The sequence below is a fragment of the Podarcis tiliguerta genome (genome assembly GCF_965153285.1).
Source record: "Podarcis tiliguerta genome assembly, chromosome: 5".
Taxonomy (NCBI): Eukaryota; Metazoa; Chordata; class Lepidosauria; order Squamata; family Lacertidae; genus Podarcis; species Podarcis tiliguerta.
Window position 1 is genome coordinate 11189100 of NC_139538.1, and position 19900 is coordinate 11208999.

The 19900-nt window shown below is 44.6% G+C and overlaps 1 protein-coding gene across 4 annotated transcripts in view; it reads right to left on the reverse strand.

Annotated features, from left to right (window-relative positions):
- Window positions 1-19900, reverse strand: part of KCNMB2 (potassium calcium-activated channel subfamily M regulatory beta subunit 2) — a 322930-nt gene that overhangs the window by 210120 nt on the left and 92910 nt on the right. Inside the window, exon 1 of one of the 4 annotated variants that reach the window (XM_083442417.1) lies at window positions 11689-12075. The exons of the other annotated variants lie outside the window; for them this stretch is intronic. The gene's annotated coding sequence lies outside the window, so the exon portion shown is untranslated. Of the gene's footprint in view, window positions 1-11688; window positions 12076-19900 lie in introns of those variants that run through there. 4 annotated transcript variants of the gene reach the window in all.

Here is a 19900-nt window from a genome sequence, read left to right on the forward strand (position 1 = left end):
CAACTAGACTGGTGACTGGGAGTGACCGCCAGTACTATATAACACTGGTCCTAAAAGACCTACATTGGCTCCTTGTATGTTTCTGAGCACAATTCAAAGTGTTGGTGCTGACCTTAAAGCCCTAAACGGCCTCAACCCTGTATACATGAAGGAGCACTTCCATCCCTGTTGTTCAGCCCAGACACTGAGGCCCAGCTCCAAGGGCCTTCTGATGGTTCCCTCATTGTGAGAAGTGAAGCTTCAGAGAGCCAGGCAGAGGGCCTTCTTGGTAGTGGCACCTGCCCTATGGAATGCCCTGTCCCCCATCAGATGTCAAGGCAATAACTAAACAACCTTTAGAAGACACCTGAAGGCAGCCTTGTATCAGGAAGTTTCTAACGTCTGAAGTTTTATTATGTTTCTATATGTGTTGGAAGCTGCCCAAAGTGGCTGGGGCAACCCAGCCTGATGGGCCAGGTATAAATAATAGAATTATTTATTTATTATTATTATTATTATTATTATTATTATTATTATTATTATTACAATCTTGTTGGCAGTCAGCAGTTGGGTTTGCTTTTAGAGGGAGCTGTGTAGGGACTGGGCAAAAGCCACCAGCAAGTTCCCTTGCACAGACTCAATTGAAATGAACCAGAGCTTTGCAAGAACATCAAGTTGCTTTAGTCGTGCAGTTCAATAAATCTTTTTCAGGAGAACGTCCCTATGGATTATGGTCATTGCCAATATGAATTCCTAAGTGGAATTCCCAACACACACAAGCTCAAAGAGACAACAAATATCAATGTAGTTTTAGAATCAAGATATAGAAGGATAGATAAAGAGGCAGGGAATGAACAAATATAGGGCAGAAACTCTGACTTGCCTACCATTGCAGTTACAGATGAGAAAAGCAAACAATTCCATGAAAATGCAAGTGACTCAGTCATTTAAGACACTTAAAAAGAAAATAGATTTGATGCAGCATTTCATATATAGGACAGAATGCAGTAAGACATTATTAAGTTTAGATCCAGAAGCCATTTATGCAGCAAATGGAATCACCCACACACTTCCAAGGGGCAATAAATGTTAAGGTAGATTATGGGAGTATCTATGCTGTACGCTCACTTCCCTCTATTACAATTTAGAGTTGCATTGCTTGAATTGTGTTTTGCCTTTGGTTATTCAACACCTCCTCTACTCCTAGATCATGTTTTCTTTTTCCCACAGTGTGTCAGAGACAGGCCAGGGATAGTGGACTTGCTTCTGGATACAGTGGTATCTCAGCTTAAGAAGTTAATTCGTTCTGGAGGTCTGTTCTTAACCTGAAACTGTTCTTAATCTGAGGTACCACTTTAGCTAATGGGGACTCCCTGTTCTCATCCTGAAGCAAAGTTCTTAACCCGAGGTACTATTTCTGGGTTAGAGGAGCCTGTAACCTGAAGCGTCTGTAACCTGATGCGTCTGTAACCTGAAGCGTCTGTAACCCGAGGTACCACTGTACATAGGTGCAGATTTCTTCTCTGCCAGTCAAATTGCTATACAGCAAGAGAAAGGGCATGCACATTCTTCCAACCTGAGGGTGAGATTGCGACAAACTTACGAGGCTGGATCTACCATTAGGCAGAGCACAACAGCACTCTGCTCACTCGTGATTCCCAGCAACTGGTATTCAGAAGCATATCATCTCTGAGCTTAGTCATAGAATCATAGAATTGTAGAGTTGGAAGAGACCTTGAGGATCATCAAGTCTAGCCCCCCTGCAAGGCAGGAATCTCACCAGAGCATCCATGACAGATGACCATCCAACTTCTGCTTTAAAATCTCCAGTGAAGGAGAGTCCACAACCTCCCAAGGGAGACCGTTCCTCTATCGGACACATCTTGCTGTCTGAAAGTTATTCCTGATATTTAGTTGGAATCAGAGTTGGCATTCATTGATTATGAGCCGTTGTTTCAGCTAGCCATAGGTGTAGTTTCTCTTCCCCCACCCCCGGGTAATCACTGGTGGTCAAATATAACAATGAGCAATGGTCAAAGGAGAAAGGCAAAACAGAGAATACAGATATCCAGACACAATGATAGTAAGTAGCATTTGATCTGTTTTGCGTGTCGAGGTCCCCAAGCCACCCCCCAAATAACTCACAATGCACACTTAATTTTTGTTTAAGGTTTTTGGCATAATTTTGGCCACAACTTTATTTAAATACAAAACCGTGAGTGGTTGTTTAGGCACTGATTAAGACTATCTGTCCCCCCGCCTGGGGACAGAACTGACTTCCGGGCACCACTGAAAGACAGTGCGGGGGAAAGCAAGTCGGGGAGAAATGGAGCTGAGTCACAGACCCTCAATTCTCATCCGCATGCTCCCCGAAGGCTTGCCGGCCCTAGTCCCATTCTAGGGATTGGACGAAAAGATGGCAAGCCCCAGGGATCCTTTAACGGAATTCCCTTTCCGCAGCAACCATGGAGGGGCAGGCACAGCCTATCCTAACCCCTCCTCCACCAATTTATAACCAATGCCTAACCGCAACCTTACAAGTTGTGACGATTTGCTACGCAGTAGGCAAAAACCAAATGGCCCAGCCAATTTGCCAGGTGGAAAAATTCCTACCAGGCCCCTGCTCAAAGGCAGACGACCCCATGACAGGCATAGCAAGGTCAACGCAACAACCCCTTACTCTAGGGCGGGTGGGCGGGTGATCCGTTGCACGCAGCAAAAGAGAAAGTACAAGGCTGCGTGCAGAGTATTTAAACCTTTTACCCCTCCCACCAAAATTGCAACATAACTTTTACCCCAGCAACCCAGTGAACCAATCACTGCCCCAGGCCATCTTTAGAGACCCTGCCTGGTAACAGAGGGGTGGCTCAGCAGACCCCACCGCAACACGTGCTCTCCATGAAGGAGAACACGCTTTGTAATATCAGGAACATCCTTGATTCCTTGTGATGTCAAAAGCACCATTGCCTACAAACAAAACAAAACAAAACAGTAATTGAAACAGAAAAGAGCCACATTTTAATGGCAAGAAAAAGATGAATTTCTCAAGGTGACAGCATGTGATGGCTTTGATTCTTTTCTGCATGATCTATTGTTTCCTTTAACACAAATATGAAGACTTTCCATAGGGAGAATGAGTCGTTTAACTGCATGGGATGATTGGCAGAACAGCTGGATAGTTCAAGCATGCCCGTCTATCGTCTTTTCCCTCCTTTTGCTTTACTTCTAAGATGCCAATTTTCGTGATATATAATTTCCGTTGGGATTGGAAATGGGAATGGATGAATGAAACCTTAATTATAGGCAGTGGAAGAGAAAAATCTCCCTATTTTTATAAAGGCAAGGAGTGAGATTGGGGGAAGGGGAAGAAATAAGAAGAACCACTGTCAGCACAAGAGAAAAAAGAATCTGAACTAGGGCCTGAGCAATCTGCTCATCAAACTTAGTTACATTTGAGGATCTCAAGGAAATCCCGTGTGCTCCAATGCAGAACTGGAGCTCCTTTGTGAGTTGTTGGAAAGCTCTTAGGGCAGAGGAGAAGAATGTAGGTTATCACATGGCTGGGCCTTTTCCAGGGTGAAGTACCAGCTAAGGGATCCGACTGAGGGGTTAAGACAAAAGTTGCAGTTATCCTTCCATGTGAACCAAGTGTGCCTTTTAGAATGTACCTTGGGCTCTTTTTCAGTTGCACATTGCAGAGTCGATATTGAGTGGGCAAACTGTATTTCAGACATACTTGTCCACCATTACAGAGCTTCACTTTGGGACCTTCCTTTGTGGGAAACACATAGATCAGTGGTAGAGCACATGATTTGCCTGTAGGAAGTTCTAGGTTCAACCCCCAGCATCTGGAGGTAGGGCTAGGAAACATGCCTTTTTGAAATCATGGAGAACTACTCCTAGTGTAGGCATAAACAGTACTGAACTAGATGGACCACTGGCATGTCTCAGCATAACATGGCTTTTTAGAAGATCAATGAAGGGTCACTAAAGATCACTAAAGAAGGGTGAGTCTGCCAATTTTGCTTTCTCTCCCTGTTTCTCATTTTCCAAATCCTAAAGTTCAGTTCTCAACATTTTTGCATTGGTTTGCAATTTTTTAAAAAAAGAGAACTCATGAAATTTCACATTCATTTTTGTGCAAATCTCTCCTAAATATACACATTTTTGTTTGGCAATTTTGCCTAATATACACCACATTGCAAAGCAATTTTCCTTTATAGAAACCATTTTTCTACACATTACAGTGGTACCTCGGGTTACATACGCTTCAGGTTACAGACGCTTCAGGTTACAGACTCTGCTAACCCAGAAATAGTAACTCGGGTTAAGAACTTTGCTTCAGAATGAGAACAGAAATCGTGCTCCAGTGGTGTGGCGGCAGCAGGAGGCCCCATTAGCTAAAGTGGTGCTTCAGGTTAAGAACAGTTTCGGGTTAAGAACAGACCTCTGGAACGAATTAAGTTCTTAACCCGAGGTACCACTGTACTTGTTTGGAAAGTTGCATTGCAAAATTTGGAGAAGTTCAAATTTTGAAGGATGGCTCTTTCATGTATTGGTTCAGAAAGTGCAAGGTATTAAATAGTGCTTGTGGGGGCAAACTACTGCCAGCAAATAATACCTGGCTTGAAAGATTCGCACTGGCTGCCAACCTGCTACCGGGCGAAGTTCAAGGTGTTGATACTAACATATAAGTCACTATACAGTTAAGGACCAGGTTACCCGAGAAACGGCTGTATCCCTTATACACCCAGCAGACTGCTGCAGTCTGCTCTCAGAGGATTTACAAGCAGCTTAAATTTACCTGCTGTACTGAAGAAGAAGGGCTGGGGGTATTTAATTTTATATTTCCCCATGGCTGCAGTGCAGAAAATCACGAGGAAATGTAAATCAAAGTTAAACATATCCCCATCCTTGGACTTTATAAACTTCTTCCTCATTTGTTACAAAGTCAAAACAGCATGACATTTTGACAACTGATTTCTCCCCCTCTATAGGAGAAGACACTTGCCTTTTCAGACACATTCTTCTCTGTCCTTCAAAGGCCAGGGTTTCCCCCTCCCTGCGAAAAAAAGTTATCTTCCATGAGCTATTCCAAGAATAATTCACAGTAGCACTGTGGACTATGAAGAATTATATGTGGACTATGAAGGATTATATTGTGTTGCTGATTGCCACATAATTAACAACAAGTTCCCATGCTTTGCACAGAGGTTACAGAAAAACAAAGAGAAAAGTTTTGGAAAATTGCAAGTAAGAGGGACGGGATAAGGTAAAGGTAAAGGTACCCCTGCCCGTACGGGCCAGTCTTGACAGACTCTAGGGTTGTGCGCCCATCTCACTCAAGAGGCCGGGGGCCAGCGCTGTCCGAAGACACTTCCGGGTCACGTGGCCAGTGTGACATCGCTGCTCTGGCGAGGCAGAGCCGCACACGGAAACGCTGTTTACCTTCCCGCTAGTAAGCGGTCCCTATTTATCTACTTGCACCCGAGAGTGCTTTCGAACTGCTAGGTTGGCAGGCGCTGGGACCGAACGACGGGAGCGCACCCCACCGCGGGGATTCGAACCGCCGACCTTTCGATCGGCAAGCCCTAGGCGCTGAGGCTTTAACCCACAGCGCCACCCGCGTCCCTAGAGGGACGGGATAGAGGTGTATAAAATCATGCAGGAAAATGGAGAGGGAAACTCCTCAATCTTCCTCTGATAGTACTGGAACTCTGGTATATACTGGAATATCAGTGGGGCCCTGACTGACTCCAACTACCAAAGTTATGTAAAGGACCACACACATGAATGGCAAAGCAATGGTGAAACATAACAGTTTGTAAAATAAATGCAATCTTCTTTACACAAGCATGATCAGGGCGGTTCATCCCTGAAGGTTGTCTATTTTTTGTTTTGAAACCTAAATGCTTCCCTGGCCATTAAATCCCAATGAGATAATAAGATCAATGGTGAAGCCCTCTTTTTACTAGCCTTACAACTAGCACACAAAATTGTTCATCTGCAGCAATAAGAACACGGGCAATGGAGCAAAGCAACAACAATTTATTGCTATTTGAAAGTCATGAGTGGCCTATAATCCGGATGAGTATATCCAGAACAATTTCTCAAAGAATTCCCAAAACAGATAAGAAGCAACAGACCTATCTGTATGCAGGTTAAAGAAACAGGGGGCTTGAAGATGGTACCAATAAACTTCTGAAGATATAAATGAATCACATGGCATAACACAAGATGGCAAGGGCTGCATGCAGAAGGTCCCAGGTTTCTGTTAAGTATTGTTGGCAGGGACATCCCGAATGCCTTTAGGGAGGTATTTTTATATGCAATGGCTGCAGCTCGGACTTTGGTGGCAAAGGGGTGGAAGGAAGAAGACCCGACAATAACGGATTGGCATAACAAGCTACAAGAATTTGCTGAAACGGCGCAGTTGACAAATAGCCTGAGAGGCAATTCAAAACAAAAATTTATGGAAAAGTGGGATAGATATAAGATATCTGTTCAAAAATATAGTAAAGCTCCGCTATCTATGTTAGCATTCGCTTGACGTTGGAGAGAGACTGAGTTGAGAAATAAGACCAAGGGTACATATTGATATAGGAATGTATTAGATAAAATGTAAAGAAATATACAATAATAAGAGTACATTCATTTGTAAAAAAAGGAATATACAATGGGATAGACAGGAAGTCCAAAGTGTTGGTACATATATGATTTTGGAATAGTTTTTTGTCCTTGTTTCTTTTCTTTAGGTATACAAACCTTGTATATAAACTTTGTATAAATGCTGAAAATTATACTATAATAAGCCTTGTGATAATGTTTACCGATGTAACATAAGAACGTTAATAAATAAATAAAACTAAAAAAACAAAACAAAACATGTAGAAGGTCCCAGGTTCCATCCCTGGCATCTCAAGACCTTCTGCATGCAAAACATTACATTTCTTCAAGAACTGTATTAACCAAGTCAATATGAACATGCAAACTCCCCCTGCAGAATCAGATTAGTTCGCAGTGGCAGCTGGACAAGACAGAAGAACTTTCAAGCAGGGTAATAGTACTATTTTTTATAAAAAGGAAGAATCCCGCCCCCCCCCATTATCTGTTCTCTCCCTGTTTAAAATTTTATAAACCTTTTTCATCTAGACCTCACATCCCAAAGATACAGAGATGTTTGCTTAAACCAGAGCTAAGCAAACATTTTTGAATTTTCCAATATGCACCAGGCACAGAAAAAACATCATCGATCCGGCAGACTAGATGTTTTTGTTATTTACATTCCGGTGTGTGTCCATCGCTCACATATACTTTGCTGAGAATAAATGCAAAGTACACATTTGAGGCTATTCAATACTAGACAGTGTGGCACTGGCAGCCAAAACAATTTATTTACGGCACCCCTCCCCCTTCTTTGTCTTCCTAGCAAAAGCCTCATCTCACCACAAACAACTTATTCATGTAAGTAACACTGGAATGTACAAAATTAAATAAAAAAATCTTACAGAAAACAAGGTTAAGTAAGGTGTTAGGTTTTCCCAACTTCAATAAACATTCCGATTCCCTGGCAGCAGCTGCGTTGACAGTTGAAATTCAATGACTGACCTCTTCTCCTTCGGAAGCTGAACTGTTTATGAACATTCTGTGTCATCATGTCAGCTCAGCTCACAAGTGAAAACAGGGAATTTGCATGCAACAGGTGGGAAGCTTTAAAACCCCAAAGCAACATAATATTTCTTAAAAGGACTGCTTTCACTTGTTCACTTGTTTTAGATGCAAAGGAGAAGAGACTCCCTAAACCCAACTTACAGGGGGACACTTACTGGAAAATCTTCTACTAGCTATATAGTATATATATATATATATATATATATATATATATATATATGTGTGTGTGTGTGTGTGTGTGTGTCATTTAGGCCACATTAAAAATTATGGTCCTTAGGAAAAGCAATTTTTAATATTCTGGGCCTAATGTTGCCAGTGTCATTCTGACACTAATTCACCCAATGAATTTTGCACTTTTGTCATAAAAGTGTCACCCACACATCGTTACCAAATGAATTACACCGCGACCCACTTAGAGCGTCCTCTAATGTAATAAAATTCTCCTTAAAGGAAACATTTGATATGATGAGTGAAATCAAATTACTGTGGTTTGTCCCTGGTATAGCAATTCTTCTCCTAATGAAGATTTAATGAAAACAATCATTCTACCGGGCTTCACAGAGATGGGAACTTCTTGCCACCACACAACCTGTTTCAGAATAGTGTTCTTAAAAGCAGATTTACAGGGCAATTCTATATTTTATATGGGACTCCAAAGTAAGACCCATTAAGTTCAATGAGCCTTACTCCCAGACAGATAAGTGGGTATAGGACTGCAACCTTAAAACAATAATATTACCACCCAGCAAAGCAACATTTTTTGTGTGTACACTTTAAGTTTTCCACATATTTTTCCAATACTTATTTCCAGCAGCAGACTATTTTATCATACCCAAATACATCCTATTCATTAGGCTCTTGACCTCATTGTTTGGCAACAAAACATTTGAGACATTTAGCAGACTCAGATGGTTTCAAACAGGAAGCCACCAGTCCAGGTTGAGATTCCGAATAGCTCAGTGATGTGTATTCATGGGTACTATGTATTTATTTGCTCATTATACTCCCATTTCCTTCCTCACTATGGGTAAATGGAAAATGACAAAGATCCAAACCTGCTGCATCAACTCCCATAGAATAATTGACTCATTTTTGTTATTTTATTTTTAAAAATCACTAGTTTTAAATTATCATCATCATCATTACACAGCCCAGCTTGCAATGGTGGGAAGAATAAAGAATAAAACACACAGAATTTAAACTTCTGCTGCTCTACTTGGTTATTTTTCTTTCCTTTTTTGATTTGCCAAATCTCACCTGTCTATAGACAGTAAAGGCATATGCCTTGCCTCCCCTAAAAGTCTGATCCTAACCTTTGTGGGGTTTGCAGCCTAAATCACAAGTGCATGTTTTGCTAGACAAGCACAGGGCTACTTCTTGAACTTCTTAGAGAGTACTCTGTGTGTGGTCACTTGCTTTGGGTGGGAACTCTGTCACAAAGGAGAAAATCCTTTATACTTCCTTTTGCCTGTGAGGAGATTCTCCCTTCCCACCATGCCTGCAAGCTGACCAAATATGCATGGCTAAAGCCCTTGCTTTCAGCCATGTTAGCCATGACTACCAACTTTTACTTTGCTGTAACTTAGAAGTATTTTTATGCACACTACTTTAATGTATCTGCTGTCTGCATTGAAATGTAAGGAAACACTTTCCCATCTATCTTACTAAAATGTGTGGTTCATTCTCTGCAACAGGGATGAAGAGGGGGAGCTCATTAAATGATCGGTCTGTGATTACTAAGACCCAGCATGGGTTTCTCTAAAACTAGTAATGCCAGTGGAATCTCCTTCCTTTTTTGGTAGAGCTACAAGCTTGGTGGAACAGGGAAATGCTGTGGACATAGTGATTTCAGTGAAGGTTTTTGCCAGGTCCACCACCATATTCTTGCAGAGAAACTGGTAAACTGTGGGCTGGACAAGGTAACTTTAAGGTGGATTTGTAGCTTGTTGACTGACCAAACTCAAGAGGGCTCACCAACCATTCATCATCATCCTAGAAAAAAAGTGAAGTGGGGACTGTCTGGGGGTCCACTGTTGTTCGACATCTTTATGAATGACTTGGATGAAGGAATTGAGGAGTTGCTCATCAGATTCACAGATGACTCCAAGCTAATGCCACAGAAGACAGAATCAGGATTCAAAATGATTTTAATAGTTTGGAGAACTGGGCTCAAACTAACAAAATGAATCTCAATGGGGGCAAATGTAAGGTTCTACACTTAGATAGGAAGAACCAGCTGCAAATATAAGATGGGGTGCATGTGAAAAGGATCTAGCAGTCTTAGTAGACAATAAGCGTAACATGAGTCAACAGTGTGATGCAGCAGTAAAAACAAAGCTAATGCTATTCTAGGCTGCATCGACAGAAGTATAGTGCTTGGATCAAGGGTAGTAATAGTACCACTCTATTCTGCATTGGTCAGACCAGACCTAGAGTACTGTGACCAGTTCTGGGTGCCACATTTTACGAAGGATATTGACAAGCTGGAACATGTGCAAAGGAGGGCGTCCAAGATGACCAAGGGTCTGGAAACCAAGCCTTATGAGGAATGGTTGAGGAAGCTGGGTAAGCTTACCCTGGAAAAGAGGAGAATAAGAAGACTATCTAAAGGGCTGTCACATGGAAGATGGAGCAAGCTTGGTTTCTCTTGCTCTGGAGAGTAGGACTTGAAGCAATGGCTTCAAGTTACGAGAAATGAGATTCTGACTAAACTTCAGGAAGAACTTTCTGACAGTAAGAGCTGTTCAACAGTGGAACCGTCTCCTTTGGAAGGTGGTGAACTCTCCTTCCTTGGAGGTTTTTATGTGGTGGTTGAATGAGCATCTGTCATGTATGATCTAGTTGAGATTCATGCATTGTAGGGAGTTGGACTAGATGATCCAACAATTCTATGTTCCTTCAGTGACACTCTGGCCCATGATCACCAAGACAAAAAGTAATTTCAGCATGATTGGATGAAGTCTTCATTAAAATATAGTAGGAAGCACTCCTCTTTTCCAGACCTATTAGGAGTGATCACATCCCTCGGGATTGGCACTGGGTATTAAGAGCCATTGGTGGCCACTCCCTTCTTCTTCTTTTAGTGGAAGGAAAGTGGATGGTCAGAGGCGGTCTTAGTGTTTTGAAAGACTGCGTGGCAGAACACTGTCATTGAAAGCAGGATCTGTGGCTAAACCCTGTTTGACCCTGTCTCTAAAGAACCCTGAGAGTGAGCGAGTGAAATATAGGTGGCCCCCTTTCAGCATGAACACAATATTCTTGCCCAGCCGGAACACTAACCACAGACTTGTGCCAAACCTGCCTGCCATTATACAAAATGATGAACTGCCCGGTTCCTTCTTCTTTCCAACGGGGTTTATGCTCGATGGCTCTTGACTCAAAGAAACAGACTCTCCATCTCTCTCTCCCTCACCCTATCTCTCTCTCTCTCGGCACAGTGGTGGCGATGGGAGGACTCGGTGTGCATGCTAAGAGCACAGAGCCCTCGCCCCCTCCGCTTTCAAGGCTCTCGCCCCCCTCCACTCATTTCCTGCCCCACCTTCTCCTCCCATAGCCTCTGCCTGCTCCCTTCGTCCTCAACTCCTGTCCCAACCCAGCCGGAATGACCGAGAAGAGACCGGCGTGCTGCCTTTGTGACCTCGGTGCATTCCTTTCTATTGAAAAGGGGGAGATAGAAAAAAGAAAAAAAACTCTTCGGGAAATACAGTGTGGAATGTACAACTTGGGAAGCAAAACAAGGATGCTCTCATCACTTCCACGACCAGCGTTGCGCTCTCGAGACAATACAGCTGCCATTCACCAAAACACACTCAGTTCATAATACCGGCAGGTTCCCCCCATCCTCCTCCATTCCCGTGAAGAGAAGCGAACCCTCCACACCCCTTCTGCACCCCAAACCTTCTTTTCTCCCGACTCCGCATCCAGCATGCCCAATCCACTTAGAACCCCCCCCCCCTCTTCCCAGAAGCAGCCGAAATGAAACAATACAGCTCTCGGGAGCAGCCAGAGACGCCTTTGTTTCCCAAGCGGAAATCCTACCTTTCAGACTTGTCACATCTTCTCTTCCTCGGAAAAGCCCAAACGCACCGGAGTTGTTATTGTTGTTGTTGGTTTTTTTGGGGGGGTGAGGGGGTGAGGGAAGGGTGGGGGGAGAGGAGGCGGAGGACCACCACCCTAATTGTTAATAAAGCAGAATCTGGAGGAATCCTCTGACCTGCCACCAGTTGTCGAGCGCCGTCATCCTTACCTCCTGACGTTTAAAGCCTTTTCGGACCATTAATGTCACAACCCCCCCTTGCTAACTCACGCTCCCTGAATACTCCCTTGCTCAAAATGTCTGAAATAGTTTGGAAGGGCAACGGGGGTTTGACAGGCACACACACGCCAGACGCTTGGGCTGGGGAATTTCGTGGCGCGAGCTTGCTTTGTGTTGCGGGGTTCCCCTCCCTTCCAAAGGACCAAACCTAACACGCCAAGGAAATTAAAAACAAAAGCAGTCTGCCCGAGGTAAGATTTCTTTTGACTTGGGATAGGCATGCAATTTCTGTTCGGCGCTATAACAGGGTCCTTGCATAAAAATTCAAAGATAATTCTAACAGCCCCCTCCTGAAGCTTGCGCTCCTTTCTCCCACGATTCTGGTGCTAACATGAGGCAGGCTTATTTTCTCTGCCTGACAGGTATTTGGGAAAACTTTAAAGCAAGCAAAACGGAATTCTTTCCAAGGGGAAAACGGGGAGCTATACAGGGCAAACCAGACAAGGGATCATCCCCAAACAACCTGACTGTGTATTGTTAAGTAGGGATGGAGGGGAAATTCCGTTTCGTTTGCGTTTTATGGAGAAACGAACTGAGTCACACTTCTCGAAGCAATGTGCACTTTCCCATTGAAATCTGTACTTCTCCGAATAATGCTGCAACAACAAAATAATGTGCGCAGTGATGCATATATTGGGGGGGGGGGATAAGCATAAAAATACACATGCAAGTAAAAATAATGTATCAAATACACTGTATTTGGGGGAATTGCTAGCAAAATGCGTATGTGCATATTACGATACATGTGCATATTTGGTGAACGTACGTATTATGAGAAATGTGTACAGTATTAAAATTCTGACAGATAATCAAGAGGACATTTTTTAAAAAGACATCACAAATTGCTAGAGAAATGTGGATATCTGAATTTAAGCCTGGAAGAATGAGAAACGGAAAGAAGAAATTGACAGGTTCATCCGCCCCAAATTCCTGAACTGTGCAGAGTTCCCCAGAATGTTGTTTTCCTTTGGAGGAGAGATCACTGGGGAGGAGATCATGGTGTTTTGTAATTTATTTACAAAGAGACAAGCAGAGCCCAGGTGGGACCAAGCAGCTTAAGTCCTCCTGCAAGCCCCAAATCCACTGCCTCACATCAGCCTCCCAGGGAGCTGCTCCAAACCAACCCCCTGAGATGCCTTCCAGCTGTCAGCTCATCACTCTCTTCCCCTCTGCTTTGCTCTATGTCTGCCTCATCCTGTGCCCTGCTATCTCAGGCAGAAGCTTCTCCTTTTGTTCCTCTTCCCAGAAATCATCAGCCCCTCCTTTCAGTCTGGCAGACTTGGGAAAGGTGTGTGTACTTCCTCAAACTTCTGATGGTTCTCCCCACTTCCCTTTTTGGAATATTCTGGAGAAGCTCTTGAAACCATCTTTTAAGAATCAGCCCCCATAAAGGGAGATTCATAGACCATTAAGGACACTGAGGCCCTCCTCTGAGGGTCTTCTGGCAGTTCCCTCACTGTGAGAAGTGAAGTTACAGGGAACCAAGCAGAGGGCCTTCTCATCAGATGTCAAGGACATAATGAACTACACAACTGAAGGCATCTGAAGGCAGCTCTGAATTGGGAAGTTTTTAATGTTTGACATTTTATTGTGTTTTTATGTGCTGAAAGCTGTCCAGACTGGCTAGGGAAACCCAGCCAGATGGGTGGGGTAACAACAACAACAACAACAACAACAACAACAACAACAACAACAGATCATCAACCAGCCTCTAACCTTCTTTTCCCTGGCAAGGGATGTAGCCACACCAGCACTCATCATCTTACATTTTAATAGCAGACTAAATTATCTAGGTACCAAATCTATTTGTAGCTAAAGAAGGATGTTAGCATGCTCAGTGGGCACGGAATGCTGACTGGCTGCTTGAGGAAAAGGGGAAAACTGTGTGTTTATGTGTTGCAGAAGAAATGGAACATTCTGGAAGCAGGCATGGTTGACTTGTTGGAACCCTGAACACGAGCACCTCAGACTGCAGCATGTTGTTGCTCGTCCATTGGTACTATTACCACCCTCAGGATCAGAAACTCTCCCAGTCCTTGCAGAATGTGAAATTAAGGAAGAGAGGTGCTCTTAATTAATGTCATCAAGCCTAGGACAATAGCATGATTTGAACTTCCTGGTTAGCAGCCATTTTAAAACTGCAGAATGAGCCAGCAATGTTCAGACACCCTCTGACATAAGCCTACTTGCCACAGAGGTGGTACATCAGAGTGTGCACAGTACCACTTTGTAGCTCAGTGGTAACATCTGCCTTTCATGTAGAAGGTTACAGGTTCAATCCTAAGTATCTTCCAGCAAGAAATATCATCATTCTGAAATTATGGAGAGCTTCTGCCAGTCAGAGTAGATAAGGAAAGACTAGATGAACCAATGGTTTGACCTCAGTATAAGACAGCTTCCTATGTTCTTGTGATTAGACTGCACTGGTTGAACAGCATCTGTCAAAGTTGGGAAATAATGTTGAGATAACTCTGTTCTACAGTTGTGGCAAGGGACGCAGGTGGCGCTGTGGGTTAAACCACAGAGCCTAGGGCTTGGCGATCAGAAGGTCAGAGGTTCGAATCCCCACAACGGGGTGAGCTCCCATTGCTCAGTCCCTGCTCCTGCCAACCCAGCAGTTCAAAAGCACGTCAAAGTGCAAGTAGGTATATAGGTACCGCTCCGGCGGGAAGGTAAACAGTGTTTCTGTGCGCTACTCTGGTTCGCCAGAAGCAGCTTAGTCATGCTGGCCACATGACCTGGAAGCTGTACGTCGGCTCCCTTGGCCAATAAAGCAAGATGAGCGCTGCATCCCCAGAGTCGTCCGCGACTGGACCTAATGGTCAGGGGTCCCGTTACCTTTACAGTTGTGGCATCATATGGCTGAAATGGTCTTTCTGTCTACATTTTATTTATTTAAAATATTAACATAAACAGATGAAGGTGTCCTACTGAGATTCAGATCATTGGTCCATCCAACTCTATTATCTGCTCTGAGTTCCAGCAGATCTCCAGGGTCTCAGGCCAGAAGAGTCTTTCCTGCCATATCAGGTATGGGGAACCGTTGGACCTCCAGATGTAGCTTAACTCCCATCAGCTCCAGCAAGCATAGGCAATGGTCAAGGATGATGGGAGCTGCAGTGCAGCAAAATCCAGAGCACCAAAGGTCTCCCACACCTCTGCTACCTGGATTTTTAAAACTAGAAATGCCAAGGCAAGACCAGGAGATGTTTTCCATGCAAAATCTGTACTCTGCCACTAAGTTACAGCTTGTCCACAAGGGCCATACACTCACACATCTCCATGTGTCATGTTTCAAGGTTTGGGGAGAGGGGAGCCAACAAACCAGAGGCAATCAATGAAGGAACTGGGGGTGGTGGTGATGATCTCTTATCAGCCCTTAGATCAGAGATGGGGAACCTGTGGCTCTCCAGATGTCAATGGGCTGGAGGGACACAGCCAGCATATCCGGTGATCAGGGAGAATGGGAGTTCTAGTACAACATCTGGAAGACCAGAAGTTCCCCATCCCTGCCTTAGATGTTACTGGAACATAGAAAGTATGTGCCTCCCCTGGGTTTCAGTCAGGTGCCTCTCCCAGTCCTACCTGGAAATGTTCAGGATTGAACGTGGGACCTTCTGCATGCAATTTAGGACCTTGCATACAGGGGACATGGGTGGCGCTGTGTGTTAAACCACAGAGCCTAGGACTTGCCGACTAGAAGGTCGGTGGTTCGCATCCCCGTGGCGGGGTGAGCTCCCGTTGCTCGGTCCCTGCTCCTGCCAACCTAGCAGTTCGAAAGCATGAAGTGCAAGTAAATAAATAGGTACCACTCCGGCGGGAAGGTAAACACCATTTCCGTGTGCTGCTCTGGTTCTCCAGAAGCAGCTTAGTCATGCTGGCCACATGACCCGGAAGCTGTACGCCGGCTCCTTCGGCCAATAAAGCAAGATGAGCGATGCAACCCCAGAGTCAATCACAGCTGGACCTAATGGTCAGGGGTCCCTTTACCTTTACCTTTATACAGGGGAAGGTGGCAGAGAACCTGCTTTGCATGCACTCACTCCTGTACATTGGGCCTAGAAGGAACGATGATCAAGTTCATGCTTGGAAGAAAAGCAATGTAAACCTTTTTGTTTTGTTTTGGCACGGACCTTTGGTTTTTTTTGGCATGCAGTTTCACCTCTAGCTCAGGACACTAGCAGGAACACAAACAGGTCTCTCTCTCTCTTCCTCCCTCCCCTCTCCACTCCTTGCACAGCTTCTGTCTTTGATGTTCATTGTGACCCTTGGAAAAGAATGGGTTGGGTCCCGTCTGGTTCCTGATGGCCAAACACGCAGAACTGAGCAGTCTGCTGGCACCAGAGCATCAGTGGTGGCAGATGTCAGGCACAATATTGCGTGGGCGGACTAGTATGAATGTGTTGGGAAGCTGGCACGGCTGCGAATCCACAGTGTACCTGCTTCTAAGGTTGAAAAGAGATGGCAGGTGCCCTGCTGGTAGTCCAGCGCTTTCAGCAACTACAGAGGGCTGAAATAAAGAGAAGGAAGGTATTGTGACATAGTGCAAGTGGAGAAAGCATTCAGGATGGAAGAGATGAGACGGAAAATGTGTGTGTGTGTGTGTGTGTGTGCGCGCTACCCAAGGTATCATTCTATCATTTTTATTTTCCTCTTCTTCACACTCCCACCTTTCAAGCCAAGCTGGGCCCTCAAGCTGACTTGCAAAATTGCAATAGGGAAACATTAAAATCGAATTATAAAACAAAGCTGACATTTAAATAAAAAGCATTAGCATGCAGAAGAGAGATAAAACTCGAAAAGAGAAACAAGCTGAAAAGGCCTCTAGAGGGTTTTTTTATAATACTGCTTTAAAAATGTTGAAAGAGAGTTACCCTGGAGGGTTTCTCTGGAGAGAGAGTTCTATAGAGGGAGTTTTGTTTTGTCTGGCTCTCAACTGCATATGCTCTCAGATGGTACAGCGCTACCACAGCTATAGGGAAGGGCCATGGGTCAGCAGTAGAGCAGCTTCTTTGCACACAGAAGGTCTCAGGTTTGAGCCCCAACATCTCCAGATGGGGCAGGAAATCACTCCTTCTTGGGAGGCTGTGGAGGCAATACTGAACAAGATACTGTGGAGGCAATACTGAACTGGTCTAATCCAGTACGAGGCAGATTTTTTCCCTGAGGTAGAGTGAGTCAACTACCTCAGGCAACAGAGGAGCAGCAAGGGGTTGGGGGACAGACCTGGCTCTTCTAGGTGCCCCCAAGCTAACCTGCTGCTTTTAGGTGGGGTAGGGGACATGGTACTGACAGGAGCATTGAGGTAAGAGTCAACTGTGGGAAGTAGCGGGGAAGCACCATCTTGTCTCAGGTGGCAAAATGTTGGTAGCTGACCCCTCATGAAACAATAATTGGTGGGGTTCTTTTTTTTGTATAATGTGACTATGAAGTATAATAATAATACAAACAAATGTACAGCGAATGCACCCAGAAGGAAGCAGATGATGACTGCTAATGCTGCCCCCATCCTCAATGCACTTGGAGCCAAAACTGTTGACATCAACAGTGTGAAAGCAATCTATGTGCATGTGTGTGTGTGTGTGCCAATTCAGGGTGACGTATGATCTGGGTGTCACCTGGGTCTTGCTGAGAGAGCCCTGGATTGCCACTGGTCAACTCAGGTGACACAGCTGTCCAAGGCAGGAAAGTCAGGCAAGAGAGCCAGAGTTTAGTGTCAGGTGTGGACCTGGGAGAGCAGGGTTTGAATTCTCATGCAGCCACTGCATGACCTTGGGCCTGTCACTGCCTCGCAGCCTAACCCACCTCACAGAGTTGTTGTGGGGATCAAATGAAGAGTGGGGAAACCGCGTAGACCACCTTGAGGTGCTTGGAGAAAAGGTGGGGTGTAAATGCAATCGATCGATCGATCGATCGATCAATCAATCAATCAATCAATCAGTGGAGAGGTAGATGTTGCTGGGTGAGAAGTCCACTTAGGAGAATAGGAGGGACCTACCTGACCAGCTGCATCTTCCTGGGAGAAGGTGAGAGGTGGAAGTTGCCTTTCTAAGTGACTTTCCCAGCTGGCTGCTCCTTCTCCTCACCTGGCCTCTTCTTCCTGCATGATGCCTGGTCCTCTTTCTTGCCTGCCTCATGAATCAGCACACCACAGGGTCAAACATTCCATGCAACAGGATATTCAGTCCTGTGTCATGCAGGGTGTTCCTTCACAAGCGGTTTCTCCACGGGGTGGGAGCAGCTTGTGAAGCAGCAGTCCACAGGATTCAACTCCATGCACTCAACACCTCCTTCCTCTGCTCTTCTCCTGACCAAATATTCACTTAGAATCACTCTCCCAAAAAACTCCTCCACTAACTAAACATTAGCCCTGCCCCCAAACTGATCTAGTGCTAAATCCAGGGTGGGGCAGCTGGTCCCTGGGTTGGCCCAGGTTGGATTAGAAGCCTGAACAATCTTGGGACAGTAGGAACTTGAACTCCTGCTGATGCTGTCATGGTCCCAACAAAAATCTATTCTCTTAACTGTCATTTGCACATCAAGTGAAGTCTCTAGTGACTATTGGGAGAAGTTCCTTAATGGTACAAGAAGAACTTCAACAGTGGAGCTAGGTGTTTGGCTGAGGTCCTCAAGAGGGCACTGGACAGGCATCTCTTGAAGATGCTCTAGCTCTGTATCTCCTGCATTGTGGTGGACTACATGGCCAACAAGCTCCTTCCAACTCTATGATTCTAGGAACATACCAAACTGCCTTATGTTATGTCATGCCACTGGTTCATCTAGTTCAGTATTGTTGACACTGACCACTGGTGGCTCTCCAGAACTTCAAACAGGATTCTCTTCCACACCCACCTAGAGATGCAGGGGGTTGAATGTGGGACCTTCTGGATGCAAGTCAGGACACTCTGTCACTGAGCTATGGCCCTTGTCCATTCTAGGGGTCTATTATTCTATCCTTAGCTGAAATGCCAATGTGCACCTCTTTGATAATACATTGCTCATCCTGCAATTGCACTCCAGTTGGAGCTGGGTAACAGCAGCAGTGAGAGAATATTATTGTTAACATAGTGAGCGTAGGAGTCCGCAATCTACCCGAAGACAATTGGATAGTTTTCACTCAATTTCTTAGAGGACAAGCGATCAGCTATGCGACACGCGCAGCCACGAATAATAATACTCTTTGCCTGTCTCGAAAGCAGTTTCTACACAATAACTGAAGGATAATACCCCTTAATGTAAATAATAGTCCACTTCCAGCGAAAACGCATTCAACTCAAGATGCCGGGAAATCATCATCATCATGGTTAATATGCCAAGGTTGTACACGGCTCTCTCCTTCCCTTAAATAATAATAAAAAGTACCTGTTGAAATTTCCCTATCTTTTTTATTTATTTAAAAAATGGCAAAGTAAAAGACTGGAGGAGGGATGGGGGGGGAGACAAAAGGGTAAGATGTGAATGTGTTCTAATGGGAGTATCTACAAAGCTAAAAGCTTGTAATTATTTCAAATTATAGTGTGCCAAAAGTGGTGAGAAAGCAAGGAATTAGGCAGAGCAGGGTTGGAGGGTGGGCTTCTTCATTGTACACGCCTCTCCAGACGCTGCCTTGGTGTTTCTGCTGTGACTTGATGAAATTGCAGATCAGCCCCTGTTCCAGAGGGCAGTGTGGTAGTGCCCCAAGACTGCTCCCCCCCTCCAGCCCCCCAACAAACTGAGGCATCAAACACGTCAGCAAATTAGGCTGCCTGGCTTTTCGTTTTGGTGTTTGTGGGTCAGAGAACCACAGCGGGAACAGAGGAAGGTGCCTTATGCTGAGCCAAACCACTGACCCATCTATCTCAGTATTGTCAACATTCCAAACAGGATATCAGAAAATTCCTAGCAGGACTGACCATGCTCAACCTTCATTGCCAAGGAACAAGAATTCATGGACAG